Source organism: Eumetopias jubatus, unplaced genomic scaffold (genome assembly GCF_037043125.1).
Source record: "Eumetopias jubatus isolate StellerSeaLion01/CBP00866 unplaced genomic scaffold, mEumJub1_p1.0 scaffold_14, whole genome shotgun sequence".
Taxonomy (NCBI): domain Eukaryota; kingdom Metazoa; phylum Chordata; class Mammalia; order Carnivora; family Otariidae; genus Eumetopias; species Eumetopias jubatus.
The window spans coordinates 25,007,358-25,024,410 of NW_028274820.1; the positions used below are offsets into that span (position 1 = coordinate 25,007,358).

General features: G+C 35.1%; 1 protein-coding gene across 2 annotated transcripts in view; it reads right to left on the bottom strand.

Annotated features, from left to right (window-relative positions):
* Nucleotides 1-17,053, bottom strand: part of MAGI2 (membrane associated guanylate kinase, WW and PDZ domain containing 2) — a 1,300,621-nt gene that overhangs the window by 894,050 nt on the left and 389,518 nt on the right. The gene's annotated exons all lie outside the window — the stretch shown is intronic.

Below are 17,053 nucleotides of genomic sequence, written 5' to 3' on the forward strand. Positions count from 1 at the left end.
CTTCCCAATGAGCAGGGAGTCCGATGCGGGGCTCGAACCCAGGACTCTGGGATCACGACCCGAGCCAAAGGCAGATGCTTAACAACTGAGCCACCCAGACACCCGCATCAAATGCTTTTAATTTAGTAGACCCAATTATACTGTTCAGTAGAATTCTCACTTTGAGAAAATTATTTTTGACCTACAGATAATTCCTAAAAGAAAATATTTATAATATCCAATTCCAGTGTTTGAGTTGCTTTATTGATGTCCTGTGAATGACAAAAAAAAAGGAGTTAAGCAACAAAGTCCAGCCAACTGTGGGACATGTAGGTTTTCATCATCTGAGGGAGGTTATTTTCATAACTCAGGCCATAAGACTCCCTTTTCATTTGGTAAGCATTATTTCTTTATTATTATTATTATTATCATTACTATTATTATTTATCACGGCTCACTAGTATTTAAGTTTAAATGAACTTAAGTTTAAACTTAAGTTTGTTTAAATGAAATCTAAATTTTAAATCCCCTTCTGATGTACACCTGGACTGGTTTTGCCTACAGCATTAGGAGACCCTATATAATTCTAAATTTAATCCTGGTGCCCCAAATAAAATATTCACCTTTTAAGTCATGGCAGGATAATTAGGAGAGGTTATGACAGCCTGCTGGATATGTGTTTACTTTTAATTTAATTCTGATTTGTAGAATAGTTAATCATTGTACATAGCAAGGTCATCTTTACTAATTCAGTTGCATACCTATATGAAGATATCCCTATACAAGATTCCAGGTAATGCTTTTCCATGCAACTCAATCAGTCCTTAGTTTACTGATGACAGTAAACACCCTGTCCAGATTGTATTTGTCACAGACCATCAGTTATTGCACGGTGTTTATAAATTTTGTGACACACATCAAAAGACACAAAGACTAATGACGAGTTAGGCATTTTAAGAAACCAAAACTGAAGCAACACTATTTAGCACTTAAATGACATTTTTCATTTTCAAATTACTCTTTCATGAATGCTAATTAATCGTACAAGTACCATGAAGAAGATAAATAAAATTATGATCCTTATTCTGGATATAAGAAAAATGAAGTAGAGAGTCTAAGTTGTTTTCATTTTTCTATTTATCTCTCATTCTATTATATATCTATTTAAATATCAGTTCTCTTTAAATAAACAAACAACCAAACAACAAAAGTCCTTTGAACTCTTATTTGGCCTACTTGAAAGATCATGCATGGGAGATTGGTCCACTCCTTCTCCATGAGACTCATCGTTCTGTTTGTTCTACCTCTTGCCCTTTCCACCCAATTATTCTTTTTCAATCTAGTACCCTAGAGCCTAAAAAAACCCTATATATGTACAATGTCCTTACTGAAGAGGTGGACAAACTGAGGCCACTAGGCTTAAAGTGATTTAGCAAAAGTCACTGAATCAGCACTAAAGTCCAAGGGCATACAAATTTCCGTACTGTTTTCTACCATAAAACTAGCTATCATATACTAAGGAGGGATGTTTACTGTTTTGCATTTCCTCTAATTTTGTCTCTTGCTCCCTTATCAGTTAATACCTCACTATGCCTTTTCTACTTCTGTGATACAAGATAATAAAAAACATACTCACCTATGAGTAGCTAGGAGTCAGGGAAGGGTGAGACCATATACAGCTGGGTCAGTTCTCTTAGGTTGAGGATTATAGACAAGCATGTGCTGGAGCAAGGAGTAAAGGAACAGCCCCGAAGTCTGGAGTATTTGTTATTAAACTGAGAGAACACTCTTAAAGTGGAACCTTCGAGGGTATTAATTTTCATAAGGAAGGTCAATACAATTTGTGTAGAGGATGAATAATGTGGCACTTCCTCTAACAAGACAAGGAGGTGAAATTTTATTTTATAACTTTGCATGGCTTTATAAGTTTAGGCAATGGAAAGTGAGAATGATATTAATGAGTTGGAAAAAATACAGATATAGGTGTGCTAATGAATACAACTTTAATTGCTAAAGTCTTTCAGGCAATAACTGATTCAGGGAAGAGCATCTGCTTATAATGACTATTACGTCAACTTAACAGCATTAATGCAGCTAAAATATGACAACTTAATGCTGATTATGTTCCGTACATGTTGATAACTATGTTTCTAGACTCTGCATGGAGCCTAATTGAAAAATGGTTATCTTATTTTTAAGGTTTATCATTAACTACAGAATAAAGGACAATGGGGTACTTTTGTTTATCCATAATGAACCAACATTCCAAGTCACAAATTTATCTAAGTGATTAAAGTGATCAAGTTCAAAGTGCAAGCTAGATAAAAATTTCATAGAACACTATAGAATCTTTATGTCCTTCTCTTTTTTCCCCATTAATTATGTCTGAAAGTTTCTTCTACTATAGAAAGTAGAATAGCAATATGAATTTTATTAAAAACAGTTTCATTTCTTCATTATTTTTAATAAAAGAAACAACCAGCATGCCAAATGGGAGCACTGATGAACAATGCAATAATATATGCTTATATTGACTCTTTTCTTTTACTTTTGATATATACACACATGGCCAAGGGGGAAAGAAAAGATTTATAATTGCATACCTTATTTATTTTCAAGAACAGAGCAAAGAATTAACACATTTTGTCCTAGGATTCACTTTCATATAAAGGGCACATTGGTTTGTACTGGTCAGAATAATTCTATTGTATGCTTCAATATAACAAATGAACTTCCAAATCTTAGCGTAATCCTCAATTCTGCAAGTTTTAGTCTGGCTTGTTTAAGTCCAAAGTTGTTCAGGGCAGTCTATTCTTATGATGGGGGTACAGCAACTAAAATATATGGCCATTAAGTTCACTGCAGCAGGAAAAGAGAGATGAAGGAAGAGCACCAGCTCATCCCTTCATCAGTCACATTCAATGTCCAGAACCTGTCATAGGGTCCTAACCCAACTACAAAGAAGAGAGCAAAACAGAAAACTCATGATATCTGTTGAGCTCTACACTGAAATATCACAGTGGAGGTTTGATTATTTCCAAAAATTAAATCCAAACCAAGCAAAACATGTTGGTTTAATTAAATCTGGGTAGTTTTTATTTCAGGTGAGCTAAATATTAACCATTAGCATAAAACCAGCAATATATCTGCAAAATTTGCAAAAACTTAGGAAAAAGCAACTATTACAAGATAGAAAGTTCATCTGAACCAAAGTAGAAAATACCTGGAAACATGCTCACTCTTTCTCTTAATCTTGCAATTAAACCCATTAATTAAAGTTCCTGTGTTATTTTGCTCTTCTCTGATGCTTAATTGGTCTCCGAAAGCTTGGCTAGAAGGGTTTAAAGAGGAAGGTCAATAGACTTGAACAAAGTTTCACAACTTGTTGGTATTTCATGTGGCGGTTGCTGAAAGCACTCCTTATTTGTCATGGAATCTCTACTGTTCCATGGCTACAAATAAGTGACCAGTGTGCTATTACCAGTCAAGAGTAGTCATGGGATTTTCTCTCAGGATGGCTATTTTGACCCAACCTCAAGGTATACAATTAAAACCAAGATATGGAGAAGGATGTATTAGAAATAGGAGGAAAAATAAGATAAAAGGCCTCGGTAGATAGAGGATGACATAGAATAATTAATCTGAATCAAGGTGAGTCAACAGTCTACCCTCAAGATTTGAAATCAACAGCAGAGAAAGATTTGTTCTATAACTCCATAGTAATGTATGTGCATAGGTGCTTTGTGTTTTTTTCATTTGCAACCATGTCCAGTATTAAGAATGCATGAACATCTGAGTAGAGACTGTTCTAGTGGAAAAAAAAGCTCAGGACATTTTATTTCATTGACTAAATGTCCAGATTAATTACATCATTGCTAATTACATTGTTTAATAGTAGCAGTTTTGCTGCAACTTTCATCTTTCCTGTAAATAAAAACTACCTTTCCCCTAAAGAATTGGCTGTTAAATGAATTTCATTATGCTAGTCAAGGATTAACCACCTGTCATATTTTTATTCCAGAAATATTTTGGGTTGTAATTATCTGTGATGTTTCATACACTAGTAGGAAAAGTGCAAGGTTCTCAAGGGAAGTGTTCTGATTTACTTGGTTGCTGCTGAATGAAGTTTATGAAACATTTTATTTTGCAGGGTTGAAGGAAGGCAGTATCACACAATGGTGCTGGGAAGAAAAGAAAATCCTAGAGGCATGCCTTTCAAAGATGTTACATCTATGAATTTAAGATTGATTCTGGTATCCCAGAGTGAGAATAAAAATCTTAATATGTAATTGATTCTGAAGGCACCCTTTCACCTTCCACATGCTCTCAGCAACAGGAGCTCCTCCACCTGCGTCCTAAATTCCACACCTATCTCTCTCTAAGGAGATTTCTTTTTGCCTATATTCCAAATCCTTTCCTTCTGCCTTCAGATATGCATGGAATGGTGGATGGTGGTGGTGGTAGTGGTGGTGGTGTGATCTCAAGTAACTGGCTGGGACCTTCCATAAAGCCTTGTCAAATACCACTATTTCCAGCCTATCACTGTATCCTCACTCATCCCAGGTTGCACTGATCCAAATTGCAACCACAGAATATTTCATCTGCTGACTTTCTTGTTCTAGTCTGTACTCAATATATTGTTTCTATCTATCTATCTATCTATCTATCTATCTATCTATCTATCTATCTATCATCTATCTAACATCTACCTATATCCATATAATATGTATAGATTTTTATGTCAAAGAGTTGACATCACACATATTTCTCTTTATTCTTTCATCCATCCATCCATCCATCCAATAATGTTTACTGAACACTTAAATTAAGGATGGCCAAACTGGGTTGAATTCCAGCAGGCAGTTTCTCAGTTAATTCACCAAGTTCTAAAATCTAGTCCCTAACTATGAAAGCCTAGAGAATCACTTTGGTCAGTACTATAGGAGACCAAGCACTGATAACACACATGATAACCAAAATGGAAAACCCATTTACTAATTTACAATAAAAAGTTACTTTCAAATGGTCTAGAATATCATATCTCTGTAATATATAAGAAGTCTACATAACCAAGTAGCAAAGCTCCATGAGAAAATACATCATACACAGACTGATTTGTGATCAGACACAGTCAGAACTAGAGAAGCTAGGGAAATCGAGTTTAATGGCATCAGATAATCTAAGATACATTTCATAATAGTGTTGTGGTATGTTTCGGGGACTTCAGTGACTGACATTTAGCGAATTGTTATCATTCTCCTTGTTAGGGCATCCTTGTCACCGTGACCAGGAAGGTTAACATTCAGTGGTTATGATTTTACTCCTCACAATATTTGGCAGGCGCACTACCAATCCTTAACTAGTTGACTCTTCTTCTTTGTCACTTTGACATACATTGTCACATTCTTTCTTTATGGTGTTGGTTCTCAACTGGGAAGATTTTTGCCTCCCAAGAAACATTTGACAACGTCTGGAGACAATTTTGGTTGTGACAGTCAAGGAGGGTAGCTGGCATCTAGTAGGCAGGAGCCAGGGATATTGCTAAAATTCCTACAATGGACAGGGCAGTGCCTGCAACAAAGAATTATTCACCCAAAATACCAATAGTGTCAGGGTCGAGAAACCATGTTCTAGCAATGTTATTATGGTCAATCTGCTTATAGTGTAGTTTTGTTTTCCTTGGAGCTATTCTGAATTGTAAAAGTAACTCTGCCAATCCTGTTTTCACCCACTAAGTGTAAATATGAGGTTTAACTAGCAACAAGCCAATGTTATTTCCCATTTTCAAGTACTAGATGACAACTCACTGTGTATTCATAAGTACTGACAATAACTACTATTAGATTCATCTTCCTAAAATACAATTCTGTCCCCTTACCACCCCACATAAGTACTTTTGTAATAATAGCCAAATTTATCAAGCATTAATTTCTGCAAGGAATTGTTCTTACCATCTTAATTTATTTAATTTTCTCAATATTTTTATGAGGTAAGTACTATTTTATCCCCATTTTACAAATGATGAAACAATGTGACAGAAAGGCTACCTACTTTACTAAGGCCACCTAGTTAGAAAATGCTACAGCTGGGATTTAAATCCAAGTACCTTACTGTGTTACATTATATGATGATGTTTGGTCTAGATTGGGCTTTAAAAAGCTACAAACAGTAAAAAGAATAAAGTTCGAACTCTTCTAATAGCACTCCTCATAGCACTCTAAATCCTGACCTTCTCTTCTTCTCTTGACTTCCCACCCAATACCTTGAAATATAGAAATTCCACCTCTATTTTTCTCAGGTACATTACCAGGACTGAGGATTTGCTCAAAAGGTCTTCTCAACTAGAAGGCCATCTGGATCTTGCTACCTATTCAATTACACTTGGTTTCCAAAGATGAGTTAATAAGGCTTGCCTTTTCCCTCAAGTCTTTCATCCTTGGCTGCCATAGTTTATAATAATCTGACTTTTACAATACTTACTATTTTGAAGAAAAAAGTTGGCCTTTAGACATATCTACTCTGTGATAGATATAATAGATAGTGATAAATAGAAAATAATATGAAATAGATAAATAAAATAGATAAGTGCATTTGAAGATAGGCCCAAACTGCATTAAAAAAAAACTATGTTCTATTTTTTATCACCTATATGTGAACTTGGACTGAACTTCAATTTTCCATCTGTAACATGTATATAATACCCAACTACACAGGTGTTGTGTGTGTCTTATTATTTTACTGATGAGAGAGACTATATATATATATATAGAGAGAGAGAGAGAGAGAAAGAGAGAGAGACATAGATACATATATATTCATAGGCACATGTCATGTTTTATATAGTCGATATAAATAAATATATGTGTGTGTATGTGTATATCTACATCTCTATCTATCTTGTAATCAAGAGAAAAACCAAGTTTAACTCTGGATCTGCCATGTATAAGCCAAATTATCTTGGGCTACTCAATTTGTTGAGCCTCATTTCTCTTCTTAATAATGAAGAGAGCACTCACGGATTAACAGATTACATGCTTGATATAACTCTAGGCTTCCTGGGAACACAGGCAGGGATGGACCATCACAACAGTCCTTAACTACTTCAGGCTCTATTTACTACAAGATTTCCACTGAAGAAAATCATGGATCCATTGTTCCCAATCTAAGGGCTCTGTTCAGAGAATCTAAAGGATCCAGAATTATTCTAGGGTAAAAAAATGTGTGCCTCTAACTAGTAAATGTGACTAAGTTTACCAGTGTACCAATGTGGTACACTAGTACCAATGTGACTAGTTACTTGTATATATTCAGTTTACCCATCTGTAAAATGAGAAGAATGACATTTGTTTACCTATATTTGAACTTGAGGTAAGGATACATCCCTAGAGAACAGGACTTATGTTTTCATCATGCCATATTTCCAGCACCAGGCTGGTCATACACACATAGTAGCTCTCAATGTTAGTTAAACTGAATTAAAATAAGTTATAATATATAAAAGTTTATAAACTTGTAATCTCTTTAAATTTAACAGGTTAATGACACTCTGAATTAACAAACTCTATGTTAATGACATTCTGAATTAACAATCACACTTTTTTACAACTAATAAATTAGAAAGACAAATTTTTATGAATATAACCATATTCAGAAGGAAAATAACATTTAACCCACAGAATAACTAAAATTAATTTTTTATATTTGTATCAGGGAACCAGATGTCTTTTTTCCAAAACTCAAGGTAGGGTCAGTATAAGGGCTTAAATACAAGTTCTCCAAATTGTACTTATGTTTTCCTTGTATGTGCATTTTTTATTTATATCAGTCTAGTGAACTTTGAGGTAAAGAAATGATGTTGGGGCCAACAAAAAGCTTCCAACGTTGACCTCTGATCACAGATGTTGTGCCACTTAGTGCAGAAAGCATCTTCTTTCAAAATATAATTAATTTTCTGTAGTGCTTCAAATAATATATTCAACTCCTCACTTTTAATTAAGATTCCTTTTCTCGCTCCAAGTTTAAATTATGTTCTGAAAGCAATTTTTGTCAATTGCTTTTTCATGTGAGAAGTATAATTATGAACTAAATTTTGTTAGTGTCATATTCATACTTTTTAATAATAAAGTTGTGAATAAAAAATGAACAAAGACTCTTACACACGTTTAAAATATCTCATGCTATAAGTAGAGTAGAACAATTCCAGAATACACTGATAATGCATTAAGTATCTTAGTTTTCCAAAGAACAAATATGTTTCCTTGGTACCTTTTGTATAATCAGCATACTGTAAATCAATCATTAGGAGCCTGAACATAAATAGAAAAGTAAAAACCTTACTTTAAAAATGTACTGTAAATCTTTTCACTAATATCTCATAACAATTATTTATATTGTTAGTATTTGACTACAGATTCATAAAAAAGGAATTTAAAACAGAACAGTTTTTTAAAAGTAATAAATTTAAGGCACTGATACTATATGCCTATTGGGTTATCATGGAAAAGAAAGTTGATTAAAGGTGATTTTTTTTTTTTTTTTTTACACCAAAAGGTCTTAGAGATACAATGTTTTCTGTAGGAGGGTCCCCATGTCCATTCTCCAGGTTCTTAAGTGTTAAGAGGCACCTGTGGTGATTGCACCCACAGTGGCAATTTCTAAATTCTGGCTTCATGAATCATAGCTGCAGGCCTTAGAGGCAGCAGTTACCCTGGTAGGGAAGTTCTGTATTTTTTTGAGTATTGTTCCTGAGGATCTGTTCTGCAACCCCCTTCTCTAATTTTAACAGCAACCTTCAAACAGCTAATTTCTTAAATCTCTTCTTCCTTGCATGGCTTCATTTCCTGCCAAACCCTGAACTGACACATTATATACTGTTTTGCTTTATGGAATAGAAAAACAACAACAACCAAATTCTTTGACACCGAAAGCAGTAAGAAAAGATGAAATCTTGACAGAAGCTGGCTGCCCACGCATTGGCTGCCCACTCATTGGCTCCTTAATGATTTAAGTTGCTCCATGGATCCTAGATATCACTGTGCATCTTAATCTGGATCCCTTTAGTCAGAATTGGGGCATTTTTCCAGAAGCCAAGGAGGATCTGTGAGCATATGTGGACATCTCAATTCCATGTGTTCCTGGTGAAGAGATCAGACAGGTTGTGCCAATTTGTGTCACCATGGAACTATGCTCAGAGAGATAGGTGGAGAATTTGGGAACTGAGAAGCCGTCACTGGACTGGGCTACAAGCGACAGCTGAGTCAGCAGAGCACCAGTTACACTGAGACGGCAAAGTAGTGCTTCTTTTCAGCAGGAAAAGGACCATTTTTTCCCCCATTAAAATGTTATGAATTCTAAAGCAAATAACACAGTTGTCTCTGTTTTGGTTACTTCCAGATAAGAACAGAGGAGGGCATGCCATTGTTGAATAATATTGAATAATATCAATCAGCTACTGATCTGGGTCTTTCTGGAGCCTTGCACAGCAGTTGTGGGGATGAGTGTGTGATTTAGAGGTTTTATATAATTCACTATCCAGTTTCATGATTTTTTTCTGCTTTTATGGAAACATTAGGTAAAAAATACAGATAAACATCTAAGCGGTCTCCTGTGTTCTAGGGCTTTCCAAAATCTGTTCAGAACTGTAGGTGAAATCAGAGCGATAGTGACCAAGGAAGCTGTGATGTGGGGAGGGATTCTTAACCTCTCTAAGGCTAAATTTCCTCATCTGGAAATTGGGAACAACAACATATTTCTCATAGGATTGCAAAACACAAGGGCATCGTTATAGTCCTTGCATGTAGATGTTTGGTAAATGTTAATTCACTCCCTCCCCCCTCCCCCAACTCCATCCACCACCCTTGCAGTGGTTTGCAAAAGAAATACTTTTATAAAATGCCAAGGTGAGGAACTAGGAACTTTTGTATCAGATTAGAATTCAGAATATGAAATGCTGGTAGAAGGTCTGGTAGAGCTGAGGTTAAATAAGTTTTTATAAGCAAAGTTTAGAAATTAAGGAATCTTCTAGATAATGTAGACTCCTTTGCATCTCTTATCTCTCTCCTTATAATAAGGCTAATGGTTTAATTATTGGAAAATATATTTATCAATTAATCTTTTTATCCCCTTAGCTGTTTAAATATTCCAATATTTCTGGTGATGACATACTAAAAAAAAAAAAAGAAAGACAATTTGGTACTTTTCATGGCCAATGAAGAGCCTCATGTCAAGATGAATTGACTTGACACTAGACAATCAGTGGACCTTAACTTGAAAACTCTCCTGATAATCATCCATATATATATATTTTTTTCTTTTTTATTGTAGGAATTTCTGTCCATATCTGCCTGGCAAAAAAATGTCTTTTCTATCAATGGAACTCCATTTATGCTCACTAGATACCTTGTAGTTCTTTACTTTTCCTCTTTTTCTATCCTAGCAGCATCTCTGAACCTCTTTGGATGCATCTTTATGTTCTTGTGACTCCCCAGAACTTCTATTAGAGAGTTCTTCTCATGTAGGGTGTGGGCTGGGAGTCAAATCCACCTGGGATAGAATCTCTGTTCCTCCACTGAGTTACTGTATGGTGTCTGGCCTGTTACTTAACATTAGAGCCGCAATTTCTCCATGTAGCTTCAAAAGTGTGGATAACACCTTTGAGGGATGCTGTAAGGATTCGATTAGAAAATGTATGAAAAACATTTGCTCATAGGAAGTATTCTGCAAATGGTGGCTGCAATTTAAAGACCTGTTCTGGTTGATGTTCATGAAGTCCATTACCTAGGACTTGTCTTGCGTGGGCACTCATTGACCATTCCCCCCATTGGGAATGCTAAGATGAACGAGATTCAGGACATGCAGTCTCAGCTTTCCTACAAATATTTATTTAGCTCCTTTACTTATCTGCACAGTTTTTCATCAATGTCAAACAATTAAAAAGAATAGAAAAGGATTCAGAATTTCTACCAAAAATGGGAGTAGACAGATGTACATAGCTTGGCATTAGCTCCCCAATTCAGTATTTTCTTTGGAGGACAAGTTAAGGAGTTATCATTTATGCATACAACTGGGTTGTGTTGAGCAGTAGGTAAAGCTCTATCTTCATTCCGACAGAGCTTGTGCAGATACTTGCTGATTTTGTGTGCATAAAAAGCAATATTCCTGAAACGTAGCTTTTAAGTAAGAAAGCTTGGAACAGGAACTGGGAAACTAACTGGAAATTGATCTTATTCTAAACATCTGACTTGCCTACCAAAGGCAGGCTTTATGGGTACTTTTTAATTGAATCAATTATCAATCCTACCTCACTTTTACCTTCTAATTACCATGAGTGAGAAACTCTACTGAATATCCTAAATTTCTCAGCTGTGCTGTAAAGATTGGGCTGAGCACTCATTTAGCCTCCCGTTAGCTAGATCTATTTGGGCGTTGACCCAGCACCATTCACTTGCATAAGTGATATTTATTAAAGTGCAACATTAAAAGATACCATATTTCATGTTAAACATCTTATTGTAAAAATTACAATCACATTTTCACAATAATATACCTCATGCTTCAGAAGTCTTTATGTCACATCTCAACTTATTACGCATTCCAAAGGAGAACAATTTTAAAAGCTTTGTATTTCTCATTATGTTTATTTCCCCATCCACTTACTAACACTGGACCACATTTCAGAGTTTCATGAATAGTGAAGGCAGATTTCAAGGAACATCAGACTTATGATGGCATCCTTAACTTGACATTCATAGAAAAATCTGAAAGTACACGCATGGCTGGTTTTATCCAGAACTGCACTTAATTTAAACCCAGCTCTTTATTTTTCCCTGAAGTGTCTGCTGTATTTGATATATCTTCAGTTTCCATAAGCTGTTTACACCTGCTGAATATCAAGGGCATTCCATACTCAGAATAATTTAAGGCAATTTGATGAACCGATTTGAATAACAATAATATAAAGAAAAACAAGCCAGCAGAATCAGAAAACCACAGCATTTTAGAGTTGAAAGAACCATTATAGAGTTATTTCTTTCATTCCCTCCCCTCCCTCCCCTTAGTCCAAAAGGTAAGGCTTTTGCCAAGGTCCTATAGTTAGTGGCAGAGTTTAGGCCAGACCCAATTGCTCTTAATTCTTTGATGAGTGTTCTTTCCATAGTGCCATGTTGCCAAATAAGTAAAGCCACGGGTTTTTGTTACTCAGCAAGCTCTAGCGATGCTAAACTACAAAGTGTAAATAACTCTGACTCATGCACTAGGTATTAGACTATCAGTAACCACAATTAGTATTCCTTTTTCATTCTTTTGGACAGAGGCATTTGATTCAGAAATTGAGTGTTCTACTACAATTTTACAGCTTTAAAGTCCCATAAGAACATCAGTATCCTTGCCATCTGCCCACTGCGTTCCTTCAGCTACATAATCATGCAACAGCCTATGTTCTAGTCAGCAGACTTTAGAAACTTGAGTAGAACCTGACAGTCTTAATTCCTATTCAAAAAGTGCAGTGGCTTGCAATGAGATATGCTGACCTCCTTATATCCAACTGGGTTACAATTTCGAAGTCTGCAGGGAGCAGATCCTGGGCTCCATGGAAGATGAGCTATTTTCCACTGACTGTGATTACTAGCTTTTCTGGAGGTGGAAAAAGGGCTTCAAGCACCCATCTCCGATTCTTCCCTAGGCCAGCTGCTGGAGCCATTGAAACCCAAGAGTGTTCCTACCATCTGCCTACTCTACTCCATCCATGGTCCACAAACCCAGGGTTCCCATGAAGAGCCACCCTCTATAAAAAGGAAAGAAAGAAATACAAACCGAAAGAGAAAAACCAAGAGGAAAGATTGGGTCACGGGCATACTCAAAAAAGTTGATCAAGTCTGGGCAAAGGGAATTTTATATGGTTTGGAAGATTAGTAAGGTTGTTTGCTGTTGGTGTTTGTTGCATTTTGAGGGCCAGACTGGTTCCTTTATTCAAAAACTAGTGTCTGGTGGTGTCAAATGGATAAATCAATACAATCACTTCTAATGCTTCCTGACTTTCCATTTAAGCAACATTTTGAAGCCATTTCTCTCCTGCAGCGTACACTGTTAACCAACCCAATGAAGGTTACTATCTGATCAGGAAAGATGCATTCATTTTGCTCAATGGGAAAAAGAAAAAGGAAAATGTAGTGTACTTTCATGTGTATGATGTGAAACAGATCTTACCATTTTCAGTGATAAGGGGCACAGTTAAAGTTTACAGATAAAGTAAACCTAATACAGCTTTCCATATAAAGTAATAACACATTTTTAATAAATGTACCACTCAGGCATACATCTGAATGAGTCAAGGAGGAGAAAGAATCCTTTCAAGTATTTGCTATTGCTCAGAAGCTTTTGAAATTTTTCTTTTGAGCTGGTTTTCCAGGGCAGTTTATAAATATCTCAAGAAATTTAGTTTCATTTGTTTATAGATTTCCTTCTCCTTTGGTCCATAATGCTAATAATCATATTTATTCTCTAATAACCCTATTCTCAACATTTAGCATCAAAACAATTAGGCTGCTTAATAAAATAAAATTCATTTTCAAAGAACAAAAATCTGGCAACTTGATTCAGAAATAATTGCAAAAGAACATGATTCATATTCTAAAAGCAACTTTAAAAGGAGCTTCTAAATCGATGATTCTTATTTGAAGAAATAGGGGTAAGGTTGAAACAGATGTATAATATACATCTGTTGCTATATGTTGGTTTAAAATTCAGTTGGATCTGATATCCCTATTCCTATGCCTGCATGTCTACCTATAATTCAACCTACCATTCCAGCACATGGACCTATACTGCTTAAAGATATTAGGAGTACTTAATTATGTTCTTGATCACCTTCAACTCACAGAATTTCATGTCGTTGGAAGAATTTTTTTTTTTTTTTTTGGTAGTAAAACCCACAGGTTGATATCACTCTCTTTTCTTACTACATGCTTAGAACTATACTTTCATGATGGAAATTACAAGTAATTAGAAAGATTCATTCATGCCCACAAAAACATATTGCCTTGTTGAATATTAACAAATATTTTTATAAACTTTAAAAGCACTGATGTGTGCTTATGAATTAAAATGATTTTACCCCATGCAGTATAGTAGAAAGTTCTGCTCTAATTTAAGACTTTAAAAAAAAATTTCAGACTTTTTAATAAATATGTGTTTACCAGCTTCTCTCCAATAGTCCTCTCTGACCATAGTCCAATATAACTAGGGGAATGGGAGGTTGACCTTTGGCATAGCTATACTTTTTGGCATGTTTTTAAAAGGAAACAGTTCCCATAACTCTTAAAGAGCCTGCTTCTATTTGCTTCTCCGTGAAAGATAATTTAACATAACAGAAAATTTAAAATATATATGTATGTATCACAAATCTTTCAATTTTATTCTTGATACTGCTTCTTTTTAACATGACTTAGTTTATACTAACAAAGTGCTTAAATATGTAGAAACATCATTGTGAGTTACACTTCAATCAGCTCTTCCATAAAAGTAATTTCTTTCAGATCTTAAATCTGTTTTTCATTTTATTCACTTTTTATGGAATAGTTTTAGATCTTTGGTTTTATTGATTTTTGCTCTTTTCCTCCCAGTCATATTTATTGGTGGTGGAGTAATGTGGTGGTAGTTCGCAGAATTACTCAGTTGGGTCTTGCCTTGTAAAACCAGCTAAGCCACCCTTACGTAGTTACAAATTGACTACATCTTTTTTTTCATGGAGTTATCCAGGACCTATTCCTGGTGCCATTAATAGATTACACAAAAGGCATACATATTAATGTACGCATTTGTAAGAGCAGTGAAATACACTTGAGTAATATCTTTTCCTTTTATGGTGCTGGATACATGAAAACCAATGAGAATTTTTCTGACCTAAGAAAATATGTAACAAACATCACTCCATACTCGAGATCAATAGATATGCCGGACACACATGTAAATTTCTAAATAAAGCCAGGATTTTTCACACGCCTGACACATTTTTGTTGCATACTCTGAATATGTCTGAAAGTTTTACTAAAAGATATACTGAGTGAAGATGGTGGATTATCCAGGTCCAATTCATCAGTATAAAAGTGATTATAGATCATATAAATCAGACTCATTTCTATCTAAGATGTTTCTTCACTTTTATGCAAAGTTAAGAGCATCCTTAGTGAGTAGTATTATTGGAATTGGCTCTTAGGAGTGGTAGCTACAAATCCAAAGAATAATTGTTTGATTATAATATTCAGATTCATTGAATTTCTAATCATCTCCTTTATAGGAGCTATTCAAGGACTTGTAATTGAATTTATGACCTTGTACTGAAATCCTATCACAAAACTCTTTATGTTTACTCCTATAAGCCTACTTTTTTACCCTTATATTTATTTTTCCTTCATGGTGTTTCTTTGGTACTCTAAAGAGAGATGACTTATTTAAGAAGTTAATTAACTAATGCAAAATTTACTCCTATTATCTTCATATTTAATTAAGACTTCTTATTTATGTCATCACCTTAGCAAGGACTACAAGTATTCCTGAATGTCAGCCCCTTATCTATTTCCCTCAGCTTTTAAACAGAATAAAATGCCCAGATTCTTTATTCAGTATTTCAGGTCTCCTTTCTTTTATGTCACCAAAGATAAATGCACATGGCTACACTGACAACATCACAGCTTTGAAAATGAGTCCACCCCTTACCTTATAAATAGTTCAGTCACTTACTTTAATCCATCTTCTTCTGGCCATCACTCTAATGTCAAACTTACAAGCTTAAGAATGCACTTTTCTCAACTTCTAGTTTTAAAGCAAGAGCCCAACAGTCTATTCACTTCCCTAACACAAACGGACAGAGGTAGCATTTGGACTGACAAGATGTCAATCAGTAAGCATTCTCATTTAAGAATATGTGATAGTGGGGCCCTGGCATTTTTATTTTGATGAACATTCAGTGTTAACAATGGCACAAGTCTACCCCTCCTAAGATGTGCATAGGTGAAAAAGATTGGTGGCTGACTTTCCATTTCACCTCTTTCTGTGTTTTCAACACTTCAGTATAATCATCCATGATCCATACCTTTTGCATAGTTCTGGTAGTTCAATATCCTCTCCCCTGCAATGTGTGTGTGTGTGTGTGTGTGTGTGTGTGTGTGTGTGTGTATACACTTTTTTTGCTTGTTTGCCAAGTTTTTCTTTCTTTAATATCAACTTTCCAGAGCCCATAACTGAGTTTATTAAAATTCAGAGCAGCACTAAAACAAGAGGAATACACACAGACCCGCAGTTTCTGGAGAGATTGTAAAGTCTCTGAGGGTCATGGAACATGAAGGAAATGGATTTTGATATCTACTTAGGATCTAGGACCTGACTTGAAAAGTCCTTGAGTTGGCCTAAAGTTAATAGAAGATGATTAAATAAAATGAAACAGGTACCAAAAAGTTGATGTGTGAATTTTATCATTTGACCAAGTCCTCTCTTTTGAAGTAGCACCTGCTCATAATCGGGGATTGTTGTTTTGTGGACTTCTATAGGTTTCATATAAGAAATTTTTACCCAACACTCAATATTATCACTTTCTAAGAGTTATAGAACATTTAGCTTTACTTTTCAATGCATAAGTTTCTTTTTACTTGTGAGGGTCCCCTGCTGCAAACCAGAGATGAGGTTGGGAGTTACTGTGTAGATTCTATTTACAAAATAGCTGTTTCAGCTAATAGATTTAATTTGCATTCTCCTGTCTCCCAGTGTGGAGTTCTACCCCAATCACGATTCTTTCTAAATCATCAACACTCTGGACTAGAATTAATATTCCTCAATACTAATTTAGAAGTAAGATAGGTTTTGTAGCCTGAAAATAGCAAGTCTCTTCTGGTTAGAACATCATCATAAACCACACAATAGCAGCTATAAGCTTTTTCATTTAAAAATTCCATATCTCAAAAATTTCCATAACTCAAATCAATTTTGTCCCAAAAGTCCACCATAAAAAATCAATGCAATTTAACTTTTTTAAAATAATGGATATATAGTTGAATATTTATTTTTTAACATAGAAAGACAACAA